We start from the raw sequence: 23,799 nt of genomic DNA, 5'->3' as shown, positions 1-23,799 counted from the left end.
ACTGTTAGAGAGAAGGTAAGGCCAGAAGACCCTTTGTCACAGTTCAGCTTCCTGGGAAGAAGAAACAGACTCACTAAGCAAGGGATGAAGAGGAAACCTCTCGACCTGCAGGCGTGGCTAGCGGGAGGGTGGGGTTTCTGGTTGGGACACATTATGTCACAGCGGCAGGAATTATGTGCTGTGTCATTGCCGCTCGTCATTGGAAGAAACCTAACATTTCCCTAATGGGAAACAATTGCTGCGGAGTGGGCTCTGACGCCTTTATTTGTACTGAGGAGTGTGGCTGTGTTCACCCTGCAATTACAGTGACACAACAAACCTTGGCAAACGTTGGCACAGCAGAGCAACCTTCGTCGTCCCCGCGCCCTGAGATGCAGGAGCTCTGGGAGCAGTACTCTGGGGTCTCTCTCTCTGGGCTCCTGCTGACCCCCCACCGTGTCATGTCCAGTGCCTGGGGGATCCTCCTCCATCACAACGTCTTAAAGTTTCCTGACAATCGGAGAACCAGAGTCACTATTTAAGACAGAGGGACCCAGGCCCCTCCCCAAACCAAGCACATCAGAACCCCCAGGGAAGGGCCTAGGAATCTGAATGTGAAGAAGAAGCCCACAACAGCACACCACTGCCACATCTAATGGTGGTGCCACCACCGTGACTTCTGTGTCTCCAGGCTGGCAAGCCCCATATATGGGCAGGTAAAAGAAATGAATATCCTCCCCGTTAGTCAGAGGCTGACATGATTCTGATAAAGGTCACGTGCTAAGGCTTTGCAAGAGGTCATGGCTCACCCCTGTTTTCCACCCACGAAATAGTCAGCATGCAACCCCCTTACTAACAGGCCTTGGAAAATGTCCCCTCCTACACACACATCACCCCAGTCCTTGAATTCTGAGGTCATCTAGGAGAGGAATGGGTGACTGTTATATGCTGAAGAGAGCTCAGGAGACCAAAGGACAAAGGAATCCCAGCCCACAGTGTGCCTGTGGATATGTGATTTTCATTGAGGGATTAGAGCTCTGTGGGGCTCTGAGTTTTCAGTTGTAAATTGGTGTTGATTTACCGACCTCATAAGGCTGTTGTAAACATTTGAAAGATGATGCATGAACACAACTTGTAAAATATACAGTACTCTTCAAATACTGTGTGGCTGAGGGGCAGCAAACAGGACATGGGAGCCAAGAGGATTCTCTTGACACTGTGTTTGCTCAGCAGCGAACCGCTGTCTCTCTAGGATTTACTGGAATGACTGGCAGGGTCTGATGAGCACCACTGTGGCTGAAATCCCCTCAGGCGTGCCTAGGCACCCTTGCAGTGCTCAGAGTCCCTCATCAAGAAAACCACACCAGGGGCCAGCCCCCTCATCTAGTGATTAAGTTTGGTGTGCTCTGTTTTGGCGGGTTTGGATCCTGGGCCCAGACCTATACCACTTGTCAGCCGTGCTGTGGCGGTGACCCACATACAAAATAGAGGAAAAGTTGCACAGATGTTAGCTCAGGGCTAATCTTCGTCAAGCATAAAAAAGAGGAGGATGGCATAGATGTTAGCTCAGGGCCAATCTTTCTCAGCAAAAAAAAAAGAAAAGAAAACCACATCAAACAATAACAACAACAACAAAAACAAAACAGCACAGCAAACTCTCCTTACGTAACTGATTCATACCCTAAAAAACAAATACAAAAGACAAATATGTGTCTGTGGGTGAGTATACACACACACGCAAATAAATACATGCACACACACACAAATATATATATTTAAGGAGATGTCTCTTGCTAAAATGAAAATGTTAAGGTAGAATTATGAAGAAATTCTGCTCATTCTGGATACCAGAATCTCAGATAGGATCTTTAACAATATTTGAGAATTTTTTTTTATAAAAACATCTAAAAGATTCATTGACAATGACCTATATTTTGGAATGAAGACTCATAAATGCACTTTCCTAAAATGATAAGAGAAGCATTAACATATATAAAACAAATTATATATAGCATCTTGTGTTTTACTGAGGTTGCAGGGACATGGGGCCAAGGCTCACTGTGCACCTGGGCATCCTGAGGTGTCCAGGGGTGCCCATCCCGTGTTCCCATGCACTTTCATCGATGGAGGTAGCTTTCTGTGGCCACCTCGAGCTTCTCACAAAGTCACGTGTAAGCAAATAAGAAGTTCAGTCACGCTCAGTTGCTGCTTGCACATCAGTCCTATTGACACAAAATTGCTTCACAGTCAACAGAAGCAACTATATTGGAAGGGTGAGCCCAAGAGGGCTGGGCAGAGGAGCAGGCCTGCCGACCAGGAGGGTGGGAAGCCCATCCAGGGCGCATTCCTGGGCAAGTTACCTGTAGGCTCTGGGGACTGTGGAGAGTACTCGGGACTGACCCCCGCCGCGGTCCAGCATGATGGGTGTTCACCCACCAGGTGCCTGCCCTGTGCAGCTCAAGGGCAATCCTGGCTGCTGTGCAGGGCTGAGGGTGATCCAGCAGTGGAACAAAAGTCTCAGGCAGAGGAGCTGATGCTGGGTGTAAACAGGCCCGGGGGCTGGGAGGTAACCACCCACGGGATGAGGGCAAAGCCCCAGAAGCCTGTTTCAGGCCCCAAGGGGAGCTGTGGCCACTGAGGACAAGCTCCTCCCACTGCACAGTCTTGTCTCTGATTGGCTCCTCTTGGGTTTCAACGGTGGGACTGCTTCGTAGCACACTCGCGCTGTGCACTCTCACCAGTTCAGCCTTCCAGGGCCGTGCCTGTTTCCTCCCTACCCACCGCCCGTCTGATCACCCGTCCCCAAGAAGCGCTCTGAGTACGTTACCGCACGTAAGGGAGTTCTCTGCCCAATGCGCTAAGGAAAGCCAATTATTACACCACCAGCTTTTGAGAAAAGAAAAGGCTTCATTGTGAGGTCAACCAGTAAGGAGACAGGAGACAAAGCTCTCAAATCTGTCTGCTCCATTCAGGGTTTGGGGTGAAATTTAAGAGGTTAGGGAGAACAGGCTGGTATGTGGAAATGCTGGCAGGGCAGGTTTTGATTGAAGGGCTTTAAAAGATTATGGTAAGGTTTTAAACATTTATGGTGAGGTGTGGAAGGGGCTTTAACACCCGATCTTCCTAGACGACAGACCCCTCACTTCTGATAAGAGTCCGACTTTCAAGTTCTGGTCGTGAGGGGGGCGGTGATTCTGGTGTTCATTCTGGTGTTATTTCAGGTCAAGATTTTCTCCTCGGTGCACACTCCAGCTACATGACTTGCACTTTTGTCCCCTGAAAAACAGCTTTTAATCATTCTGTTGATAAGATGGGGTCAGTTTGAACTTGTCTTAATGGGCCCGTGGTTACAATTATCCTTCCTGGATCAACATTTTACGTTTAGTCTTTAAACTGACATTTGCTTAAGTTTTATGCATTTTTAGTTTAAATGCAAATAACGTTACAGGTCTAACCCTGGCAGATTCAGCTGTAATTTGAAAGCATTGTGCTCCATTAAAATGGAGAGCCCACTGGGGTTCCTTTCAAGAATTTGCATTAACTAATGAAAAGTACTTTGCGCAGAACTCTCCCAGTTGCTTAAATATTAGAAGTTAAGAGCTACAAAGATGTGTGTAAAGACAAAAGCACTTAGTTTATTTGAAATGGAACTTTTCTTACAGTTACATCAGTATTTTTTTTTTAAAGATTTTATTTATTTTAATTTTTCCCCCCAAAGCCCCAGTAGATAGTTGTATGTCATAGCTGCACATCCTTCTAGTTGCTGTATGTGGGATGCGGCCTCAGCATGGCCGGACAAGCAGTGCGTCGGTGCGGGCCTGGGATCTGAACCCGGGCCACCAGGAGCGGAGCGTGTGCACTTAACCGCTAAGCCACAGGGCTGGCCCCTACATCAGTATCTTTTAAAAGGAAGAGAGGGTTTTTTTTTAAAAGAAAACTTCTTCCCCGGTATCTTCAACTACCAAAACCCTCCCTCCCACTGCCTCAATTCTCTCTCTTTTTTTTTTTTTTGTGAGGAAGATCAGCCCTGAGCTAACATCTGCCAATCCTCCTCCTTTTTGCCGAGGAAGATTGGTCCTGGGCTAACATCCATGCCCATCTTCCTCCACTTTATATGGGACGCCGCCACAGCATGGCTTGACAAGCCGTGTGTCGGTTCACGCCCAGGGTTCCAAACCAGCGAACCCTGGCTGCCACAGAGGAGCACGCACACTTAACCGCCTGCAGCACCAGGCCGGCCCCTCAGATCTCTTTTGAAACAGAAACTCATTTTTCTCCACCAGCATGCACCTCATTAACAGAAGCAAACACTGCTGAAAGCTTTAGCATTATTTACATATAGAGATGGACTTAAAGCCGTACTCTAGAAATGCCATTTGAGAGAGTTCAGGGCTACTACTTAGCATGTCTGTAAAACTTTAAATCAACCACTAATGGTCGAAGCAATTATGTGCACTGCACGTCCAGGCTGACTCAGCAGGACCCCGGGGTTCAGAAGTCGCTGCTCTGCTGGAGCCCTGTTAATGGAGCATGCAGGAGGGTCAGCAGCCACTCTTCAATGACGTTGCGACTTCAGGGAATGCCCAGCTAGCTCAACACCAACAAGTGCTGCCAGTCTGTGAGCTGGAAACCAGTGTGCGCTGTAGTCCAAAGATATAGAATCATTAATGGTGACGCACAAGGAACTCCATCCTACCATTTTTCATCTATCTAGACTTGAGGGCATTTTAATAATGGCTCAATATCAAGGGCAAAAGACCTGAAGAAATTTAACAATGCTTTTAGAACAAATAAGCTTTTTCACAAGGGAAAACATAAATACAGATATAAAATGTAGCCTGGAGAAGTCAGGAATATCCCTGGTTGCTTATGCACAGAGATCTGAAATAGGAGGCCGAGGGACCAAGGCAAAGGAGAAGCAGCCTCTAGAAGCCCGTTTTTGCAGACGGCTGGGTTTCAGGGGGCTTTGTACAAGATGACTCATACAGTGGCCACAGACCCTGATTTTCAGTTCTTTTAAAGAATGCTCTCTTTTGTTTGTTTCATTTGCCTCCACATCTTCAGAAGTGTTTTGTTGTTATTTTTACTTGCATATTTGTCTTTAATCATGAAATTTGTGCCTTTTTCACGAATGCTAGATAAAGGTAAGTTCCTTATTTCAGACCTAAACTCAAGGGAACCAAGCAAAGGCTCACTGCCCCATGCGCGTAAAAGCCAGTACTACGACATAAGCTTTTGAGCAAAGAAAAAGCTTCATTGTGAGGTCAACCAGCAAGGAGACAGGAGGCAAGGCTCTCAAATCTGTCTCCCTGATCCAGGGTTTGGGGTAAAATTTAAAGGATTAGGGAGGACAGGCTGGCGTGCAGAAGTGCTGTCAGGGCAGGTTTTTATTGGAAAGACTCTAAACAAGACCATTTATGGTAAGGCATGGAAAGAGGCTTTCACACTGGATCTTCTGACAACTGACTCCTCGCTTCTGAAAAGGCCAGCTTTCAAGTTTCAGTGGTGGCTGGGGCCTTTGGTTCTGTAGGGGGCGGCGGGGGGGACTTTGATTCTGGGTCTTATTTCGGGTCAAAATGTTCTCCTCTGTGCATGCTTCAGCTCATGACTTGCAGTCTTGGCTCACTGCCCCTGCAAGATAGATTTGATGTTCTGTTGTTGAGACGATGGGGCCAGTTTGAACTGGTCCTGTGGTTACAGGCCCTACCTGATGAATGAACAGCCTGTCCAACGGATCCTGGTTTTGAGTTATGCCTCAGTTTTCCCTATAGACTGAAGCACGTTTGAGTAACGAAGATGTGGGTTCCAGGCTGGCTTGTGCTGCAGGAGCCCTCCCATAAACTGCTGGGACAGCCAACAGGAAGATCCCAGAAGACCAGACAGACAGGCTGCAGCAGAGAGAATCGGTAAAGACAAGATTTGTGTAGGAGGGGCCAACATGATTGGATGGAGCTTCTCAACCGTGATGGGATTGCCTTTTATAATTTAAATACACTTCTCTCTTTGTTCTTACATTAATCTAGCTAAAAGTTTGTCAATTTTGTTGACCTTTTCAAACAACCAACTCTTGGTTTTGTTTATTTTCTCTAACATTTTTTCTAGTCTCTATTTTGTCTCTGCTCTAAACTTTATTTCTCCTTTGTTCTGCTGGCTTTGGGTTTAGTTTGTTCTTTTTCTAGTTCCTTAAGGTGTAGAGTAGGTTGTTGATTTGAAACCTTTTTTTGATGTAGGCATTTACAGCTATAAATTCCCCTCTTAGTATTGCTTTTCCTGCGTCTCATAAGTTGTGGTATGCTGTGTTTTCGTTTTCATTTGTCTCGAGATATTTTCTAATTTCCCTTGTGTTTCCTTCTTCGAGTCATTTGTTGTTTGAGTGTGCTGTTTAATTTCCACCTATTTGTGGATTTTCTATTTTTCCTTCTGCTGTGGATTTTCTAGTTTCGTTTCTATCTGACTTTTTGAAAGCATCTAATGATCTGGACAAAATATCTTTTAAAAACCAGAAACTTCTGGGCCAGACAAGATGGCGTGGACCCGTTTCTCTCTGTTTCTCCTTGTTATGTGCAAATATAAACCCTGGAAATGGCACAAGAGACACCAAAGGAGAGCTCTGAAACGTGGGAAGAGGAGGCAAAACTGATTTGTGGCTCCGGGCTGGAGGACCAGCATAAGCAACTTCTAAGAGAAGAAGGCCCCAGACTTGGCATTTCTCAGCCCCCAGAGAGCAGCAGAAGGCCATCGGGGCTCATTCATACCCCAGTGAACAACAGTCCATCCAATAACAACAGGCGGGAGGCCTGCTGAAAATAATCTCCTTCCACTCTGGGCCTGACTCCCCTGTCTGAAGCAAGATGCCCAGGAGGGCCGGCGGAGCCAGGAACAGGGGCACAGCCATAGCAAGTGCCCTGATTTGCAAAGCTGCCTTGGCCCTGTGAGCCTTGAGACCTTCCTCCATCACCAGACACACCAGGACTGCTGGGGGTTCACAGCAGGGGGAATATCATCACCCCCATGTCAGTATCCTGGTGGCAGTATGCTCTAACTTTGCAAAACATCACTATTTGGAGAAACCAAGTAAAGTGCACAGGGATTTCTCTCTATTATTTCTTACAACTGCATATGAATCAACAATTATATCAAAAAACTCAATTAAAAAAATCAGAGAGCAACCAGGCTCCAAGATTAAGGAAAGGATGGGGTAAGCCATCACATAGCATGCATTCTTGTCAAGTGGGCAGGGAAAGCTTACCAAATTGACCTATGCTGCACCATAAAGCCAGTCCTAACAAATTCCAGACTTGAAATATACCAAGTGTGATTCTGTGACCATAACAAAGCTAGAAGTCAATAACAAAAAGAAAAATGGAAAATCTCTGAATGCAGGAATATTAAACAATGACATTTTAAATAGCCAATGAGTCAAAAAAAACCCACAATAGATGTTATAAAATGTTTGAACTGAATAATAATAAAAATACAATAGATCAAATTTGTGAAAAGCTTCTACAGCTGTGCCTAGAGGAAAATGTATAGCTTTAAATGCACATGTTAGAAAAGAAGAACCTGCAAAATCAATGAATGCTAAGAAATTTAAAATAAAAATAAATTAAACTCAAATAAGCAAAAAGAAGGAATTGTTAAAACAAGAGCAGAAATTGTAAAATAGAAAAAATATTTAATAGAGAGGGATCAAGTTCCCTTCAGAATCTTCAGAAGATTAAAAACCTGCTAAACTACTGACAATGCAGATGACAAAAAAGAAAAAGACACAAACAATATCAGGAATGAAAAAGAGAACAAAGCTACAGATATGGTAGACACTAAAATGGTAATCAGAGAATATTAGGAAAAATTCATGGCAATAATTTTGGACAACTTCCCAGAAAAACACAACTAACCAAAACTAAAGCAATAATAAGTAGAAAGTTTTAATAATCCTATAATAAAACTCATTCTATGAAGGAAACTTCAGTACCAGGTGGCTTCACAAGAGAATTGTAAAAAAAAAAAAAAATTTACTGAAGAAATAATACAAATCTTACACATATTCTCTCTGAGAATATAGAAAAAGAGAGAAAAATTCCCAATTTGATTAATGACAACAACATAATCTGCTCACCAAAACCTGTAGGGATCATGAAAAGAAAGGAAAATTGCAGCCCAATCCTTTCTCATCAACATGCAAAGCTTCTAAGCAAACTAAATAAAGAAATATGTGAAAATGATACTAGATCATAACCAGGTTTTGTTTATTCCAGGAATGCAAAGTTGGTTTAACATTGGAAAATTAATCAATGTAAATCACTACATTAATGGACAAAAGGTAATCTTCACATGATTCTCTCAAGAAATAAAGGAAAAGAATTTCATAAAGTCCAACTCCTACTTATGATTAAAACTCTCAGCTGACTTGTAACAGAAGGGAGCCTCTCTAATCTGAGAAAGGATGCCTACAACGAATTTCAACAAGCATCACATTTGATAATAAAACATTGAAAAGTTTCCTCAAGGCCAGGAGTGAGATGTCCATTATCAACACTTACAGTCAACTTTTTACTTGAGGTTCTGACCAATGTGGTTAAGGCAAGAAGAAAGAAAAGGCATAAGCATTGGTATAAGCAAAGGTATAAGCAAAGAAGAAAAGAAATTGTCTCTCTCCATGGATGACATGATTGCATATGTAAAATATCCAAAAGACTCCACAAATAAATTACAATTTATTCACTGAAATTAGCAAAGTCTCTGGATACAAGACTATCATACGAAGATAAATTGTATTGCTATATACCAACAACAGAAAATTAGGGAGTGTAATTTTTAAGTAAACTTGCTACAATATCAAATAAAACAAATACATAGACATAAAACTCTCCCAAGATTACAAGACTTCTACACAAAAGCGACAAAATGTAATTGAGAGTAATTAAGCAAGACCTCAATAAAGAGAAGAATATATTGTATTTAAGGATTAAAAGACAACCGTGTCACAATGTCAATGCTCCCCAAACTGAGTCTAAAAATCCAGTGTCACTCCTATGGAAATCTTCCCAGTTTATGTTTTTGTCTTTGTTTTTTGCAAAAATTGGTAAGTTCACTCTAAAATATATACAGAATACAAAAGGCCAGGAATAACCTAAATAATCTTAATTAAAAAAAAAACAATGTTTGAGGAGTCACACTATCTAATATCAGTATTTATTGCAAAAGCATATTATATTACTTAAAACAAAGCAGTATGGTATCGGCACAAGGATAGATAAATAGCCCTCACCAGGAGCTAAATCTGCTGTTACCTTAACCTCGGCCTTCCAGCCTCCAGAACTACGGGAAATAAATATCTGTTGTTTAAGCCACTGAGGCTGTGGTATTTTGTTATAGCAACACAAACTGACTGAGACAGGTGAGCAATCCTCCTGCTTCTACAAAAGAACTACAACAATTTATTGAATGATTTCTAAAAAATATTAGGACAAAAAAAAAGTCAAAGTGCAGAATTGTGTATATTTTCTTCTATAAGGTGCCCATATTTATACAAAAGGAATTAGAGGCATGCACACACGCACACACACACACACACACACACACACACCTGTGTAGTATCTGGATAAAAACAGAAGCAGCATGTATTAGAGGACGGGCAAGAAATTGGCAACTATAGTTGCCTCTGAGGAGTGATGAAATTCTTTTGTCATGGTAAAACTTTTGTAACACTGGCATCTTGCTTTTACTATGTTCACTTATTATTTCTCAAGTTAAAACAAAAAGCTAGTTAAAGAAAAACAAATAAATGCAGTTGAGTCTGCCCTTAGAAAAATAAAAGACAGGAAAAGAGGAAGAAATTATTACTCACGATAAATAAATCACAGAACAGGCCCTGTGTGCAGCAGTCAGAAGACAGGTGCAAACAACGGACTTTGCAGGCGCTACAAAAAGAAGCACCTGCCAAGGTGTTAGCCACGATGACTCAAGGTGAAAATGAAGATTCTCCTGTGACAAATGGCTGATTTCACCACTTCTTGCCATACTTTGGGAAATATATTTTCTAGGATATATACTGCTAATGGGACTACTACTTATCCTTCAGAACACTTGAAAACTCAGATATGGGAGAATAAAATAGCATAAATATAACCCAGACAAGTCCTGAGCATCACCGGGCACTTTGTTCCTTCGTGGAGCACATTCTGAGTGCGTTTCCTCTTTGTGATGCTGTGCTTCAACTGTCGCAGTCAGGAGCTGATGAGCCAAGGCTTAAACAGTGCTGGAGTGAGTGCAGTGAGGCTCACTTATTTCTGAAACAGTGGGGCTAGAGCAGACGATCTCCAGGACCACTTCCTGCCAAAATAGTTCAACATCCAAGCGATCCGCCCGCACAACTGTCTGTCTGTTGTACGTCTCAATACACGCAGCATTAAGGAATGTTGAACTTAGATCATTTTGAGTTAAAATAATAGTCTTCATGAGGGAATGCAGAGGCCATCTCCAGCTGTGTCTCAGGTTTCTCTCCGTTTCACTAACTATACCTTGCTCAGATTAAAAAGAGCTCGTTGGGTTGGACGTTGTGTTTGTGACTACCTTATCAATAGAATACAACAGACGTGACACTCTGCAGGTTTCTGGGTCCAGGCTTTAAGAGGTAGGCAGTGTCCACCTCCCCTTCTGGGACACTCACTCTGGGAAAAGTCAGCTGCTGTGTGGGAAGCAGGACCACACCAGGGCTGCCCTTCTTGGGCCACCAAGGCCCCAGCCAGCCATGTGGAGAGGCAGATACCTGACCAGCCCCCAGCTGTCCCCGTCATTCCACACAGGCATCATCTTCAGTGCAGAGGGAAGAAGTGAGTGACAGTTGTCTTAAACATCCCAACCCCAGCAGGTCCTAGGTGGAGAGGAATTAAGGAGCCTAATCATGGACAAAAATGCATGGCCACAATCCAGCATCCCAGCCTGTCCAGACATTAGAGCTGCCCTATGGGAAGCCCCCAGAGACAAGACATTCCCTGGGGGATCTGCCTAAAGTCCCCACTCACAAAACTGTGAGCCTAATAAAATTATTAGTTTACACCACTGAGTTTTGGGCAGTTTGTTACACAGCAGTAGGAGCAAAGAGCAGGCTGGGAAAGGTAGAGAGTAAGCTTGAGGGGCCGACAGAGGAACCTGACATAATCATCCTTGTCCCAGCTGAAATGAAGAGGAAGCTGGGTGTCAGAATTGCACATCAATTCCCAATACAATGACCCAAATAAGAAAAGCCAGCAAAAGTGAAGACAACAAAGAAGAAACAAATGGCAGCAACAAACCAGCACAGAGAGGGAAAACCTGTTGTCGTTTAAAGTGACAACGTAGTGGCCAGGGGAATAAACAGAAAATTCTGGGATGGCTGGCGTCTTAGTCTGCTTGGCCGCTATAATAAAACACCACAGACTGGGTGCCTTAAACAGCAGACCTTGACTCCTCACAGTTCTGGGGCCAAAAGTCCAAGATAAAGGTGCTGGCAAATTCACTTCCTGGTGAGGACTCTCTTCTTGGCTTGGAGATGTCACCGTCTCGCTTTGTCTGCACGTGGAGGAGACAGACACAGATACTGCTGTCTCTTCCTCTTCGTACAAGGACACAAGTCCTGTTGGATTAGGGCTCCACCCTTACGACTCACGTAACCTTAGTCACCTCCTTAAAGGGCCCGTCTCTAACACAGCCACATGGGGGGTTAGGGCTTCACCAGGTCAATTTGGGGGAACACAATTCAGTCCGTAACGGCTTGATGTAGATCCTAATCCTGACTCTGTCTCCCCACAGCCCTGGTGTCACAGTGGGGTGTGGACAAAATTCTCAGGATGCTTCCTCATCCCTAGATTCTGGAAAGAAGGTCAATGTGTGTATTTTCTGACAAGAGTTCAGGGTGGTGGGTGTGACTGCTATGAGAGGTTATGTCTCTGTCTGTCATGAATGAAGATTCCAGAGGACTCTCCAAAACCCAGGAATTCACCCCATGGCCCTGGGAAACACAATGGCTGGTTTCAATAAACCTCGGTCCAGGACACTGACATTTCACAAGAGAGTGGAGCCAGGTCTTGTAACAAAAACCCCACATTATGCTCTCCTCATATCCCTCACCCCATCCTCATTTCCTCAGGCCACAGAAGAGTGTCTAGAACTTGAAGTGGCCCATCCTAACATGAGACTCAGAGGGAAAAGAAGGAAGCAAGTGAAGTAAGTGGTCCCCAGCCTGGCCCATCTGGACAGAGCTGCCTTGGCCTGGGTCTGATGAGAAACAAACATCCTGGCTCCACAGGCGCAGAGGCCGGTGGTAGAAACAGGATAAACAGCAACAGTGGAAGTGGATCTGAGGACCTCGGCGTGGAAGAAGACATAATCTGAGGAACAGAAATAAATTCCCTGTGACACTTCAACCTAGAAAACACTTTCATGAGAATGAAGCAACAAATAAGAGAGCTCGGAGGCCAAATGATAAACAGAATAATATTTAAAGGGATAATGAAGAGCTTAGGAAACAAACTGAGAACAAAAATTTAAAATTGCAAAGAGCGAACTAAACATTCCTGAAAATGGAATCCATGGCACCTAGAAACAGAAAGAGACAGAAAGTAGAGAGATTAAAAGATGAGATGAGACACCCCAAAACACCAGAATTGACTCAATGTCAGGGCAGTGGGAGTCCATGGAACAGAGGACACAACTAGCAGAAGGAAAAGGATTCAAAAATAAAAGGAAAACATCTTCTTGAATTGAAGAACTGAGTTTGTAGAACCAGATCTTTCTCTAACAGAAAGATTAACACTGTAACAAAGCCTGGTTAACTTGTTGCAATTCAAGATCAACAAAACAAAACTTTCCAATCATGGAACAAATTGCCTAAATGGAAATAAAAAACAGGCTGTTCTCACCATTCCTTGCATTAACATTTATTTAACGCTAGACGATAATGGAGAGATATCTACACGTTCCAAAGAAAAGGATATAAGCCCCTGGAATATCAGGCCCACACAAGTCATCTGCAATTAATGAGTATCTTTTAAAAAGAAACAACTAATAAGTATCTAAAAACAAAGCAAAACAAACACACAAACAAAACAAAAGATGAAATAATCATAAACCCTGCTCATTACAAGTAGAGAACATTTGTTGAGGATTCAGTATATGCCAGGCTCTGGTTTAATTCTGTGTATCCTCACAAGAGCCTTGAGAAGAAAGCACCATTTCTAGTCTCATTTAACTAAAGATGGATGACACACAGAACAGCGTGCTTAACAGATACTCAATATTTCCCTTGATGGTGAAATCAGCCAATTAATAATGTCAATTGAAATAACCAAACAAGAAACACAGAAGCTGTGGTTAAAACACACACACACACACACACACACACACACACACACACCCAGGGCTCTTGAGCTCTGTACATTTCTTATTTTATAAAATCAACAAGGTATAAATTCTAGCTTAAGAGTTCTACAAACCCTAGAGAAACTTAAGTGGAATTAATGCAACTGAGTATGTTTCACTGCCCCAATCATTGCACTAGAACTCAGGGTTATCCCTTATTCTCCAGGGAAAGTACATGCATGGATTTAGGTTTCTATCTAACACTTGAGAAATCTCAAGTTATAATACCTGGTCAGAATGTTCTCACTTGTTTTGGATTCTCCCCCAGACCTCAGACATCTAGGATTGCTGGTCAACTTCTCTGCTATTTGTATGTATGTCGCTGTAAAGGTAATATGTTCCTGCCATGAGCACTGTCAGGCTGGATGTCAGGTTGAATGGCAGTGCTTCTCAGAACCCAAGAAATTCTGGAATACTTTTGGCCTTTTTTCCTAGGACTCGGTGTCAATAGAATAATAATGCTTCTAAGTGACTGCTCTACGGTGGTCATAGCTATTTTGATAAAAATTGCCCTAAACCATCAATCAGTGGGTATTTAGGTTGTTCCTTGGCTGTTGTAAATGATGCTACAATGAACATGGGTGTGCATATATCTTTTCAAATTAGTGTTTATGTATCTTTTGGAAAAATACCCAGAAGTGGGATTACTGGATCATATGGTAATTCTATTCTTAAATTTTTGAGGAATCTCCATACTATTTTCCACAGTGGCTGCACCAGTTTGCATTCCCACCAGCAGTGTCTGAGGGTTCCCTTTTCTCTACATCCTCTCCAACACTTGCTATTTCCTGTCTTTTTCACAATAGCCATTATAACTGGCGTGAGATTGCTGGTTACCAGAGGGGAAGGGGATTGGGGGAGGGTGAAATGGGTAAAAGGGGTCAACTGTATGGTGATGGATGGAAACTACACTTTTGGTGGTGAGCACACTGTAGTTTATACAGAAGTTTTTTGGTAATGTATAATTGGGTTTCAATTTTTTCTGAGTTATTTACATAGGCACGACATGATGTGTTAGCACTCACATATCCTCTTGATTACTTAGGACAGGATGAACATGAGGATGTTTTATTTCAGGAGGCAGTGTTACAGGTGAGCTTCCACCTAAATTTGCAGCTTAACTGTCTTTGATGATGTCATCAGGTGCTCTGTTGAACTTTCTTGAGTGGCCCACACAGCAACAGGTTGTCCATTCATGATCTAGTATGGTGATTTCTTTGATTTTACAAGTAAACAACAAAACCTCAAAGACAATGAACAAGACTAGGATCTGATAATAGGTACATCATAGTTTTCTATTGAAATACAATTTTTTTTCAGTCATCCCATTTTTATCAAAGATATTTACCGTGAAACTAATTTGTTGCTAAAATAACCCTAATCTTGCTAAACTTGGATTAATTAGTTACATAAATGTAGCGAGAATAGGAATTCTATACATATTCTCAAACATGACATTTCAGTCAAAGCTTTGGTAATATCCAAGGGCTTTCCATAAAGTCAACTTTAGTTTTTTAAAATTGTCTGGTGGTAAGAAATTTTGGATTAGACCTTTCAAGTCTGTTTAGGCTGAAAAACCAAGCTGAGGACTTGTCTAATTGTATCTTATTACAAGGAAAACAGATTCCTATTGAACTTATGTAAATACCTATACTGCCCCATGAAAAATAAGAATATTTAATAAGAGTTTCTGAATTTTTGAGGGATTGGGTAGGGAAAAAAGATAAATGTTTCAACTTTTGTTTACAAAAGGATATTTCACCAAATTGCCGTAAGTTATAGATAGTTTAAAAGAGAGGAGAAAAAGGGTTCTGTAAATCTGGAAAATAAAACATTAAAGATCCAGCAATGTTTTAAATAAAATCACAAAAATTGTAATCATTTAGGGCTGTCCCAGTGGTGCAGTGGTTAAGTACACACGCTTCGCTTCAGCAGCCCGGGGTTCACGGGTTCACATCCCGGGTGAAGACCTACACACCACTCATCAAGCCATGCTGTGGTGGTGACCCACATACAAAATAGAGGAAGATTGGTACAGATATTAGCTCAGGGACAATCTTCCTCAGCAAAAAGAGGAAGATTGGCAACAGATGTTAGCTCAGGGCCAATATTCCTCACTGAAAAAAAAAATTTATACTCATTCACCGGTTCATGCAGTCTCCTGTAATTAATTCTGGTTTTGTTTTATCTTGGCTTAGCAGTTTTATGAATCAATCAGTTTTCCATTACAGTTTTAGAAATTCTTACCCAGTTCAGTGTTACGATATTAAATTTATCAAAAACCTGTTATCTAGAGCACTTGTCAGGCCATTTTCCATGAATCTCTTGGAAGTTGAAGCATTTTTGCCTGTAGTTGATTGTAAATGCTTTCAGAGAAGAATAGAGAGAAAACAATAACTGTCTGTGATGACAAAAACTCAAAAATAGCCATAGTTAAAGAACTGGTGAGACTTCATACACACACACACATAATTGGTGAAATTGACAAGTAAATTTGGTTATATTTGTGATATACAATATTTTAAGATAAAAGCTAGAATCACAAATGATAATATTATACCAGGACAGAACAGATTTTTAGGAATTTTCATATAATTTCTGAATTACTTATTTTAATGATGTATATCCCATATAAATATGATCTAAGAAGGTTAAACTTTACTTTTTATTTGACTATGTTTCCCATGCAATTTAACATATCAAATTAGCTTAAATATATTAACATTTCTCTTTTTATAAGGAGTGATGGCAAATCTTTTGAAATCTTCTAGGGACCCTTTGGAAAATCCCAAAGTTAGTTCAAGGTCGAAAAAACTTCATTGGGAATTGGTTTGGGGGAGTTTGTCAAAAATGTCCAAAGGTTTAAAACACTTGATCAAATAGGATCACAGGTCACTGTGAACAGTACTTAGTTATCCATGCAGCCAAAGGGACAATAAAAAGATTTCAAAGGCAAATACAGTTGTGAAAACCTTAGCTCTTTTAATGTTGAAAAGACTCAGTTTTTCTAAGTAATCACAGACCTAATAAAGGCAATGTGAAGCAAAGGAAATATTTTCATAAGACACAGAACCTTTGTTTCCTGGGCAGATTACATTAAAGGTAAAGAAGAACCTTTCACAATCTTTTACTAAGAGCAGACTGATAATCTGAGAAATTTTGTGATTTTAACAGAGAGAAAATTAAACTCGAGCTTTGTATCAGCACATTACTGAGTTCATGTTAAAAAAAAAATCTTTATAAATAAATCTATACAACTTTAGCCAGCTTTGACCTCACAATCTAAAATTTCTTTTCCACAAACCGGCAATGTTCCATATCCATTTAGGTTTTGCCTTACCCTTTTTCTTTTCTTATTCTGAAATAACAGTCATTTTATTTTAGACAACATTCCTTTCTTTTTCCTTAACAAAAGCACATCCTATATTCGTTGCATACTCCTCATATAAAAACACGCCCCAATTTCTTTCCATGCTTTGTATACACAGCTGTTTCCTTTCACTCTTATTGTTTCTAGTAGTTTTATTTTTACAAATTGATTATAAATTTATCAGTAACCTTTGCTTTCCAGTGAAAACTAGGAAGCAGGCAGTTGTAAACTGTCTATCATATATTAGCATCCTGTAGTAGATTAGCAAACTTATAAATACATGATTATAAAAATTTATACTTTTTAGAGACATATGTTTCTTACAGTACAATTTTTAACATGGCAAAAAACATTTATTAATAGACCCAAATTTCTTTTGTCTCTGTAAAAATTAAGAAGCCAATAGTAGATAAATTTAAACTTATGTTTAGCATAAGCTTATTTTGTCCCAGTATATTATCTTATTTAGAAATGATTCAGATATTCAATGAATATCCATTATTTAGCTTAACTTAGTGTAAACTTTTATCTTATTGACATTTATTTAAATTACTTGTTTTTAACAGTTATGCTTAGATTAGCTAACCATCATGTTAAGTTATTCTTGTTGACAAATTCTGTGACATAGAGATAAATGAGCTTATTTGACTGTAAACCCCGGTAGAAAAGGCTGTGTGTCTGCGTTCGTGCCGTGCCCGTAGCTCACGTACTACAGGAGAGGAGGCGGTTTCAGTAGGGATGGTTGGCTTAGGTTTGTCACAATTCTTAATTCACTGTAAGGTTGATCATTAGAGAGAAGTCAGATCCTGCAGGTCTATCATCTGAAGGATCACGAATAGTGTTTAAGTGTCCAAGGACCATGCCGTCCATTTCTTGTCCCTCCTGCTCCTATAGCCACTTGGCTCTCCCTGTCCTTCTGTTTCATGCCCAATTTCTGGAAAGCATAGTATTTGCTCCATTTTCTGATGTCCCAGCTACCACTTCTCAAGTGGCAATCTGGCCTTCACTCCGCTTCTCCATCAAAACAGCCCTCTTCTCAAGGTCACCGAAGACCTCTTTTGAGTAAATGCCATGGATATTGCTCAGTCTGTTTCTGAACCTCCAAGAAGCATGAGACAATGCTAACAGCGCCCTCTTTCTAGAAGTACTCATAAAATCCCTCTCCTGGTTTTCTTCTTGCTTCTGTGGTCACTTATCAGGCCTCATTGCTGATCCCTCTTTGTCTCCTCGGAAAATGATGGGATCACTCCAGGGCTGGTTGATTCCTCCTCTTCTCTCACACGTCATGCTCTCCCCAGGAGGTATCTCATCCAGCCCTGTGCCTTCATTGTCATCTCCCAAAAACATGGGTCCATGCCAGGATTCCTTCCAACGCTCACCTCTTGGAGGAGATTGCAAATGGAGCAAAACTAACTGGCTATCTCCCCAGATCATCAGCCACAATAAGGCTCCCCGCCTGGACGCTCAGTCCTTTCCCACAAACTCCCTCCTGCTTTGATATGGCTTTTCACAACGCTGTTTCCTCTCCTAAAGAAATTGTATGTATCTTTCAGGCCTCCATTAAATATTCTCCTCCAAGTAGACTACTCGGTTACTCAGGTGAGTTTCCCTCTGTGGTGTGCCCACTTCTGCCTCCACCTCTCCATCATGGTACTGGTCACAGGCTTTATAGAGAATGTGTTTATCTTCTCTCTGACCAGACTGTGAGCAAATAGCACTGAGAATTCGCTATCCTGCCTTAAGCAGGTTAATTTTTATTGTACTTCCTAGCACTTACTGCCCTCTGATATATTGTATATTTACATGTTGGTTTGTCTGTATCATCTTACCAGAATGTAACAGCAGTGAAGGCAGGCACAGACTTCTCTGTTTGGTTTTTGCTATATCCTCAGTGTCTGGTTTCTAGCAGATACACAATTCAAATTTGATTAAATAGAAGAATTAACCAAAGAGTCAATTAATAATATCCAAAATTAAATTAAGCATGTATTAGTTGAATAGCTACCGTTTTCCCCAGTTTATTTTATGGGGTGGGCTGAGATAGTTACTGAATTTCAGGAAATGTTAGAGCACTGTATCTAAAACCATGTATATATTTCTTTGGATTTATTAAAATCTGCATAGTGACTGTGCGTCTTTCTATACCTCTCCATATTTCATACAACCTCTATGTTTTAATACAGAACTTAATCGGGCTCCTCCTGCAATGGTGTGTGTTCTACCTCAGACACAGATCAATGTAAACATAACCAACTCCATCAACATAAATGCACGTACGTTTTCCTGTTTTCATTGAGGAGAATGCAGTATTAAACCATTAAGACCTAATGTTATTTGAGAGTTTGATCTTGTCATTAAAGGACCTTGCATTTCTCTTTACTTTGATTCTACTATGACAATAGAAAACATATTTTGCAATAAAAGTAATGAGTGGGAATCTGCATGAAGCTCATACTCTTTCTTGTTGCCACTTTCTATCTATAGAGTCCAAGTCTAGCAATTGTCTGGTAACAGCTCTGCACAATTTTGTCATCTCCTGAAAGATTTCCCAAAGCGGTATGAAAGAATTCAAAAGGAAAGCAAATATCCAGAAATCCACCATTTCTTTCGGGAAAGTACGGAGAGAGATACCTGGGCAGACCTGGAATTTGTTGAGAAGAAAGAGAGAATATAGTTGTGAGACAGCACATGGGATTTTGCTGTTTCTGTTTTCATGAGCAGTTGTTGGGCAGCAGTGGATTGAATGCTTGTGTAAAGGTAGTCCCTGCACTTTGCTCCAGGGGTATTAATTACTGGTGTGTGCCAGATTGGGACATAACGCTGGTAGTTATTATTCACTCATCAATATGTTAAATTACTTACTGACTTTGCACTCACAGAATATATGTGTATATATATTGAGTATGTGTGGCCTTCACTGGGAAACAAAGGTGGGTAATATAGAACTTCTGTCATTCGTTGAGGACAAGGAGATAAGGATAGATGTGATAAGGAGCAACTTCTTAAATGGATGTGGTCACAGTAAAGTGTTGTCATAGCAACAAGGACAGGGTAATTGTTTGGTGGTGTTGGGAAGGCAAGTGAGTCATTATTTCAACTGTGTCTACAGGAAGTGGAGGAGTTTACAAGCAATTAAAGAGAGAGTGAGTGGCTTTCAGGCAAAGGAGCACAGTGAAAATCACCTCTTATTTTTCCATGATTGGCTCAGGGTCAAGGGCACGTGGGGAAGAAGAGATGGTGAAGCTGGAGAAGGTGTTAGAGATAAGACGGGCTGGAAGGTGAAGCCCCTTGTATACCAAGCTAAAGATTTAAAATGTTATCCTTTATAAAATTTATCCTTTAAAAATGTTACTTAATTGTTTAGACATACAATTTCAAGAATTAAGATTTATCCTAGAGACTTTAATTATAAGTCTATCAGGTTTTAAGCTCTTTGTAATTTAATCAATATAACACTGATGTCAATGTGTTGGATAAACCAGAATGAGAAGGGAGCAGGGAGAGAGAAATCATTTAAGAGCCTATTGTAAGAATATAAGGAAGAAATCACCAATGTGGGTGCTAAAGCATGGCGTTAGTGCCAAGTTTTACGAGAGAGAATGGAGAGGATCTGATAAGCGATTGCTGAGTTTGGAAGTGGGTTCAAAAGAGGGAGTGAGGATGATATTGGAGTTTCTAATATGGAAGAATGAGGGTCATACTGCAAAACGATATCAAGAATTTGGGGGCGTAAAAGGTGAGGAAACAGAGAAGATAATGTAGTTCTGGCCATGCTAAGTTCGAAGACCCTGCAGAACATCCAGGCAGATGTGCTCAAGTGGAAGAGAGGTTTCATCTGAAGATGCAGTCAGCCTCGAGGTTCACCAGTCAGTTCATAGAGTTTCTGGCCGTGGGAATGGCATCTGACATCCCCCAGAAAGACTGTAGAGCAACGACAGGAGAGCGTCGGTGTGGGATTTTAAGAAAAAGTTTTTTTTAATAGCTTAATCCAATGGCTATTTCTCAGTTCTCCTCTTAACAAGCTTCTCAGGCCCATATGACATACTTGGTCACTTTCTCCTTGGAATGATCTCTTCAGTGGGCTATTGATCCTCCTGGATTTCCTCCTGTCCCCATCTCTAACTGTTAGAATACTGTAGGGATCTGTCCCTGGCCTTAGTTCTCTCCCTAGTTACACTTAGTACCTCCGTGGCCTCCTCTGGTCCACGGATTTAAACAACGCATATTCACCCACTCATTCAGGAGATATTTACCGGCTGCCTATTGTGTACTCAGCATATATCTAAGGCTTACATGGCAGTGAATAAAACATACTGTTCTCATGGAATTTACCCTCCATTAAAGGGAAATAGGTAATAAAAATACATAATTTGTAGATTCCTGAAGAAAAATGAAGGACAGTAAGGGGATGAAGGCCAGGGAATGTGCTTCTCAAAATGTCTCATGTGAGCAGCGACGTGACACGCAGGATGAGGGCGTGGACGTTCCAGGGGGAGGAAACAGTAAGTTCAAAGAACCTGAGGATGGAGGATGCCTGGCGTTTTGTGTCCAAGGAGTAGCAAGGAGGCTAGAGTGGGTAGAGCCACGTGAGTGAGCAATGGGAAGGGAGAAGATGGGATAGAGCGGTGTCCCATGCCCAGGTTAGGTAGGGCCTTGAGGGTCACAGTGGAGGTTCAAATGTTATTCTGAGAGAGAAGGAAACCTTCATGGGGCTCTGAGCAGAAAAGAAGCATAACCAGACATATTTTTAAATGTCACTCCCTGGGATCCTAAGAAGCAATCCAAATCTGAGTGTGTTTTGAGGATCAAGCCAGGAGGTTTTGAAATGGGCTATAAGTGGGGTAAAAGAGAAAAGACGAGTCAGGGACAACTACAAAATTTGGCTGCCATATGGTGAGATGAGAAGCAGTAGCTATAGAGCATCTTTTTGGGGATAGCAATGGGCAGGGAGAGAGCGGAAAATCAACTTTTAGATCTTTGTTTGAACAACCCTTTGAATTTCCCCTAGAAGTAGTGAATAACTAGTTGGAGGTTGAAGTTCATAGGAGAGATCAGAATGGGAGATAGAAATATGGGAGTCGTTGGTGTCTACTGTCACCAGCCACTCCTAGGACATCCCAAATCTAACTTCTTCTCACCACTTGCACTGCTACCAGCCTAGACTGACATGTTAGCCTGTCTCACGTGGATTTCTACAATAGATTTCTAACTGGTTGCCTTCCTTCCAAATTCGCCTCTCTGTATTCTATCTTCCACAAGGCAGCGAGAATTTTCATTCCAAACATGAATCGTAGAGTGTCCTCTGATTCACAGCCCTTAATTGGCTTCTATCATCCCTCTAATTCATATGGAACCACAAAAGACCCTGAATAGCCAAAGCAATCTTGAGAAAGAAGAACAAAGCTGGAGGCATCACATTTCCTGATTTCAAGCTATATTACAAAGCTATAGTAATCAAAACAGTATGGTACTGGAGTAAAAACAGACACAGAGCCAATGGAACAGAATAGAGAGCCCAGAAATAAATCCATATATAAATGGTCGACTGACCTTCAACAAGCATGCCAAGAATCCACAAGGAGAAAGGATAGTCTCTTCAACAAATGGCATTGGGAAAACTGGATATCCAGCTACAAAATAATGAATTGGACCCTTATATTACACCATACACAAAAATAAACTGAAAATGGATTAAAGAGTTAAACATAAGACCTGAGACTGTAAAACTCCTAGAAGAAAACATAGGGGAAAATCTTCTTGACATTGGTCTTGGCATTGATTTCTTGCATCTTCCTTACTATAGTCAACAAGCCTTTATGAACTCTGGCCCCTAGCTACTCTGCACATTCATTCCTAATCCTTTGCTGCTCAAGTTTTCAGTTCCAATCCAGTGGCCCCTTGCTTTTCCTTGAAAACATCAATCAAACTCTACTTAGAATGAAAATGTGGAGAAATTGGAACTCTCATGCATTGCTGGTGGGGATGTAAAATGGTGCAGCTGCTGTGGAAAGTAGCTTGGTGGTTTCTCAAAAAGTTAAACATAGAATTACTGTATGACTCAGTTATTCTACTCTATATACCCAAAAGAATTGAAAACAGGGACTCAACCAAGTACACGTACACCCATGCTCATAGCAGCACTATTCATAAAAGCCAAAATGTGGAAACAGCCCAAATGTCCATCAGGAGATGAATGAATAAACAAATTGTGGTGTATACATAAAACGGAATATCATTCGTCTGTTAAAAAAAATGAAGTACTGATCCATGCTACAATGTGAATCAACCTCCAAAACATTTAGCTAAGTGAAAAGAGCCAGATACAAGAGGTCATATATTGCATGATTCTTTTCATATGAAATATCCAGAACACAGATTGGTGGTTGCCAGGGCTGGGGGAAATGGAGAGAAATGGCTTAATGGGTAGGGGGTTTATTTTGGAACTAGACAGCATTGTGAATATAGTAAACACCACTGACTTATTCACTACAAAATGGTTAATTTTTTGTTATGTGAATTTCACCTCAATAAATTATTGTTAATCTCACCTCAGGGCATTTGCATGGCCACTCTTACCCTGCTGGCCAAGTGCCTGTGCTCTCACTTTGTTTAGGTCTCAGCCTAAATGTTACCAACTTGGAGGACTTCTCTGACTTCTGAAAATAGCATCCCTCTTCACTCTCTTTCTCCTTACTTTACTTTATTCTTTCTAATCGTGATTAGATATTATATTATGTATGTATGCTTATGCCTGTGTGTGCGTGTGTGTGGTCTGTCCTAAGTTATATATCCTGCTACTGTTTACTTTGTACCCATGTGGCCTCAGTTAAGTCACTTGAGCTTCTTTAATCCTCAGCTAATGAAAACAAGGATATTGCAATTTTCCATACAGCATTGTTATGAGAATTGAGATAATGCATATAAAATGATTGACACAGTGTCTGAGCATATAGTAGGTACTCAATAATTATGGTTATTAACTCCAGAATTTACAAAATAGACGCATGACCAAGAGGCAGTGAAGGAAAGAGAGAAGATACCTGAGGGGG

The sequence above is a fragment of the Ceratotherium simum genome, chromosome 20 (genome assembly GCF_057802395.1).
Source record: "Ceratotherium simum simum isolate JZ-2026a chromosome 20, ASM5780239v1, whole genome shotgun sequence".
NCBI lineage: Eukaryota > Metazoa > Chordata > Mammalia > Perissodactyla > Rhinocerotidae > Ceratotherium > Ceratotherium simum.
This window is presented reverse-complemented; position numbering follows the sequence as displayed.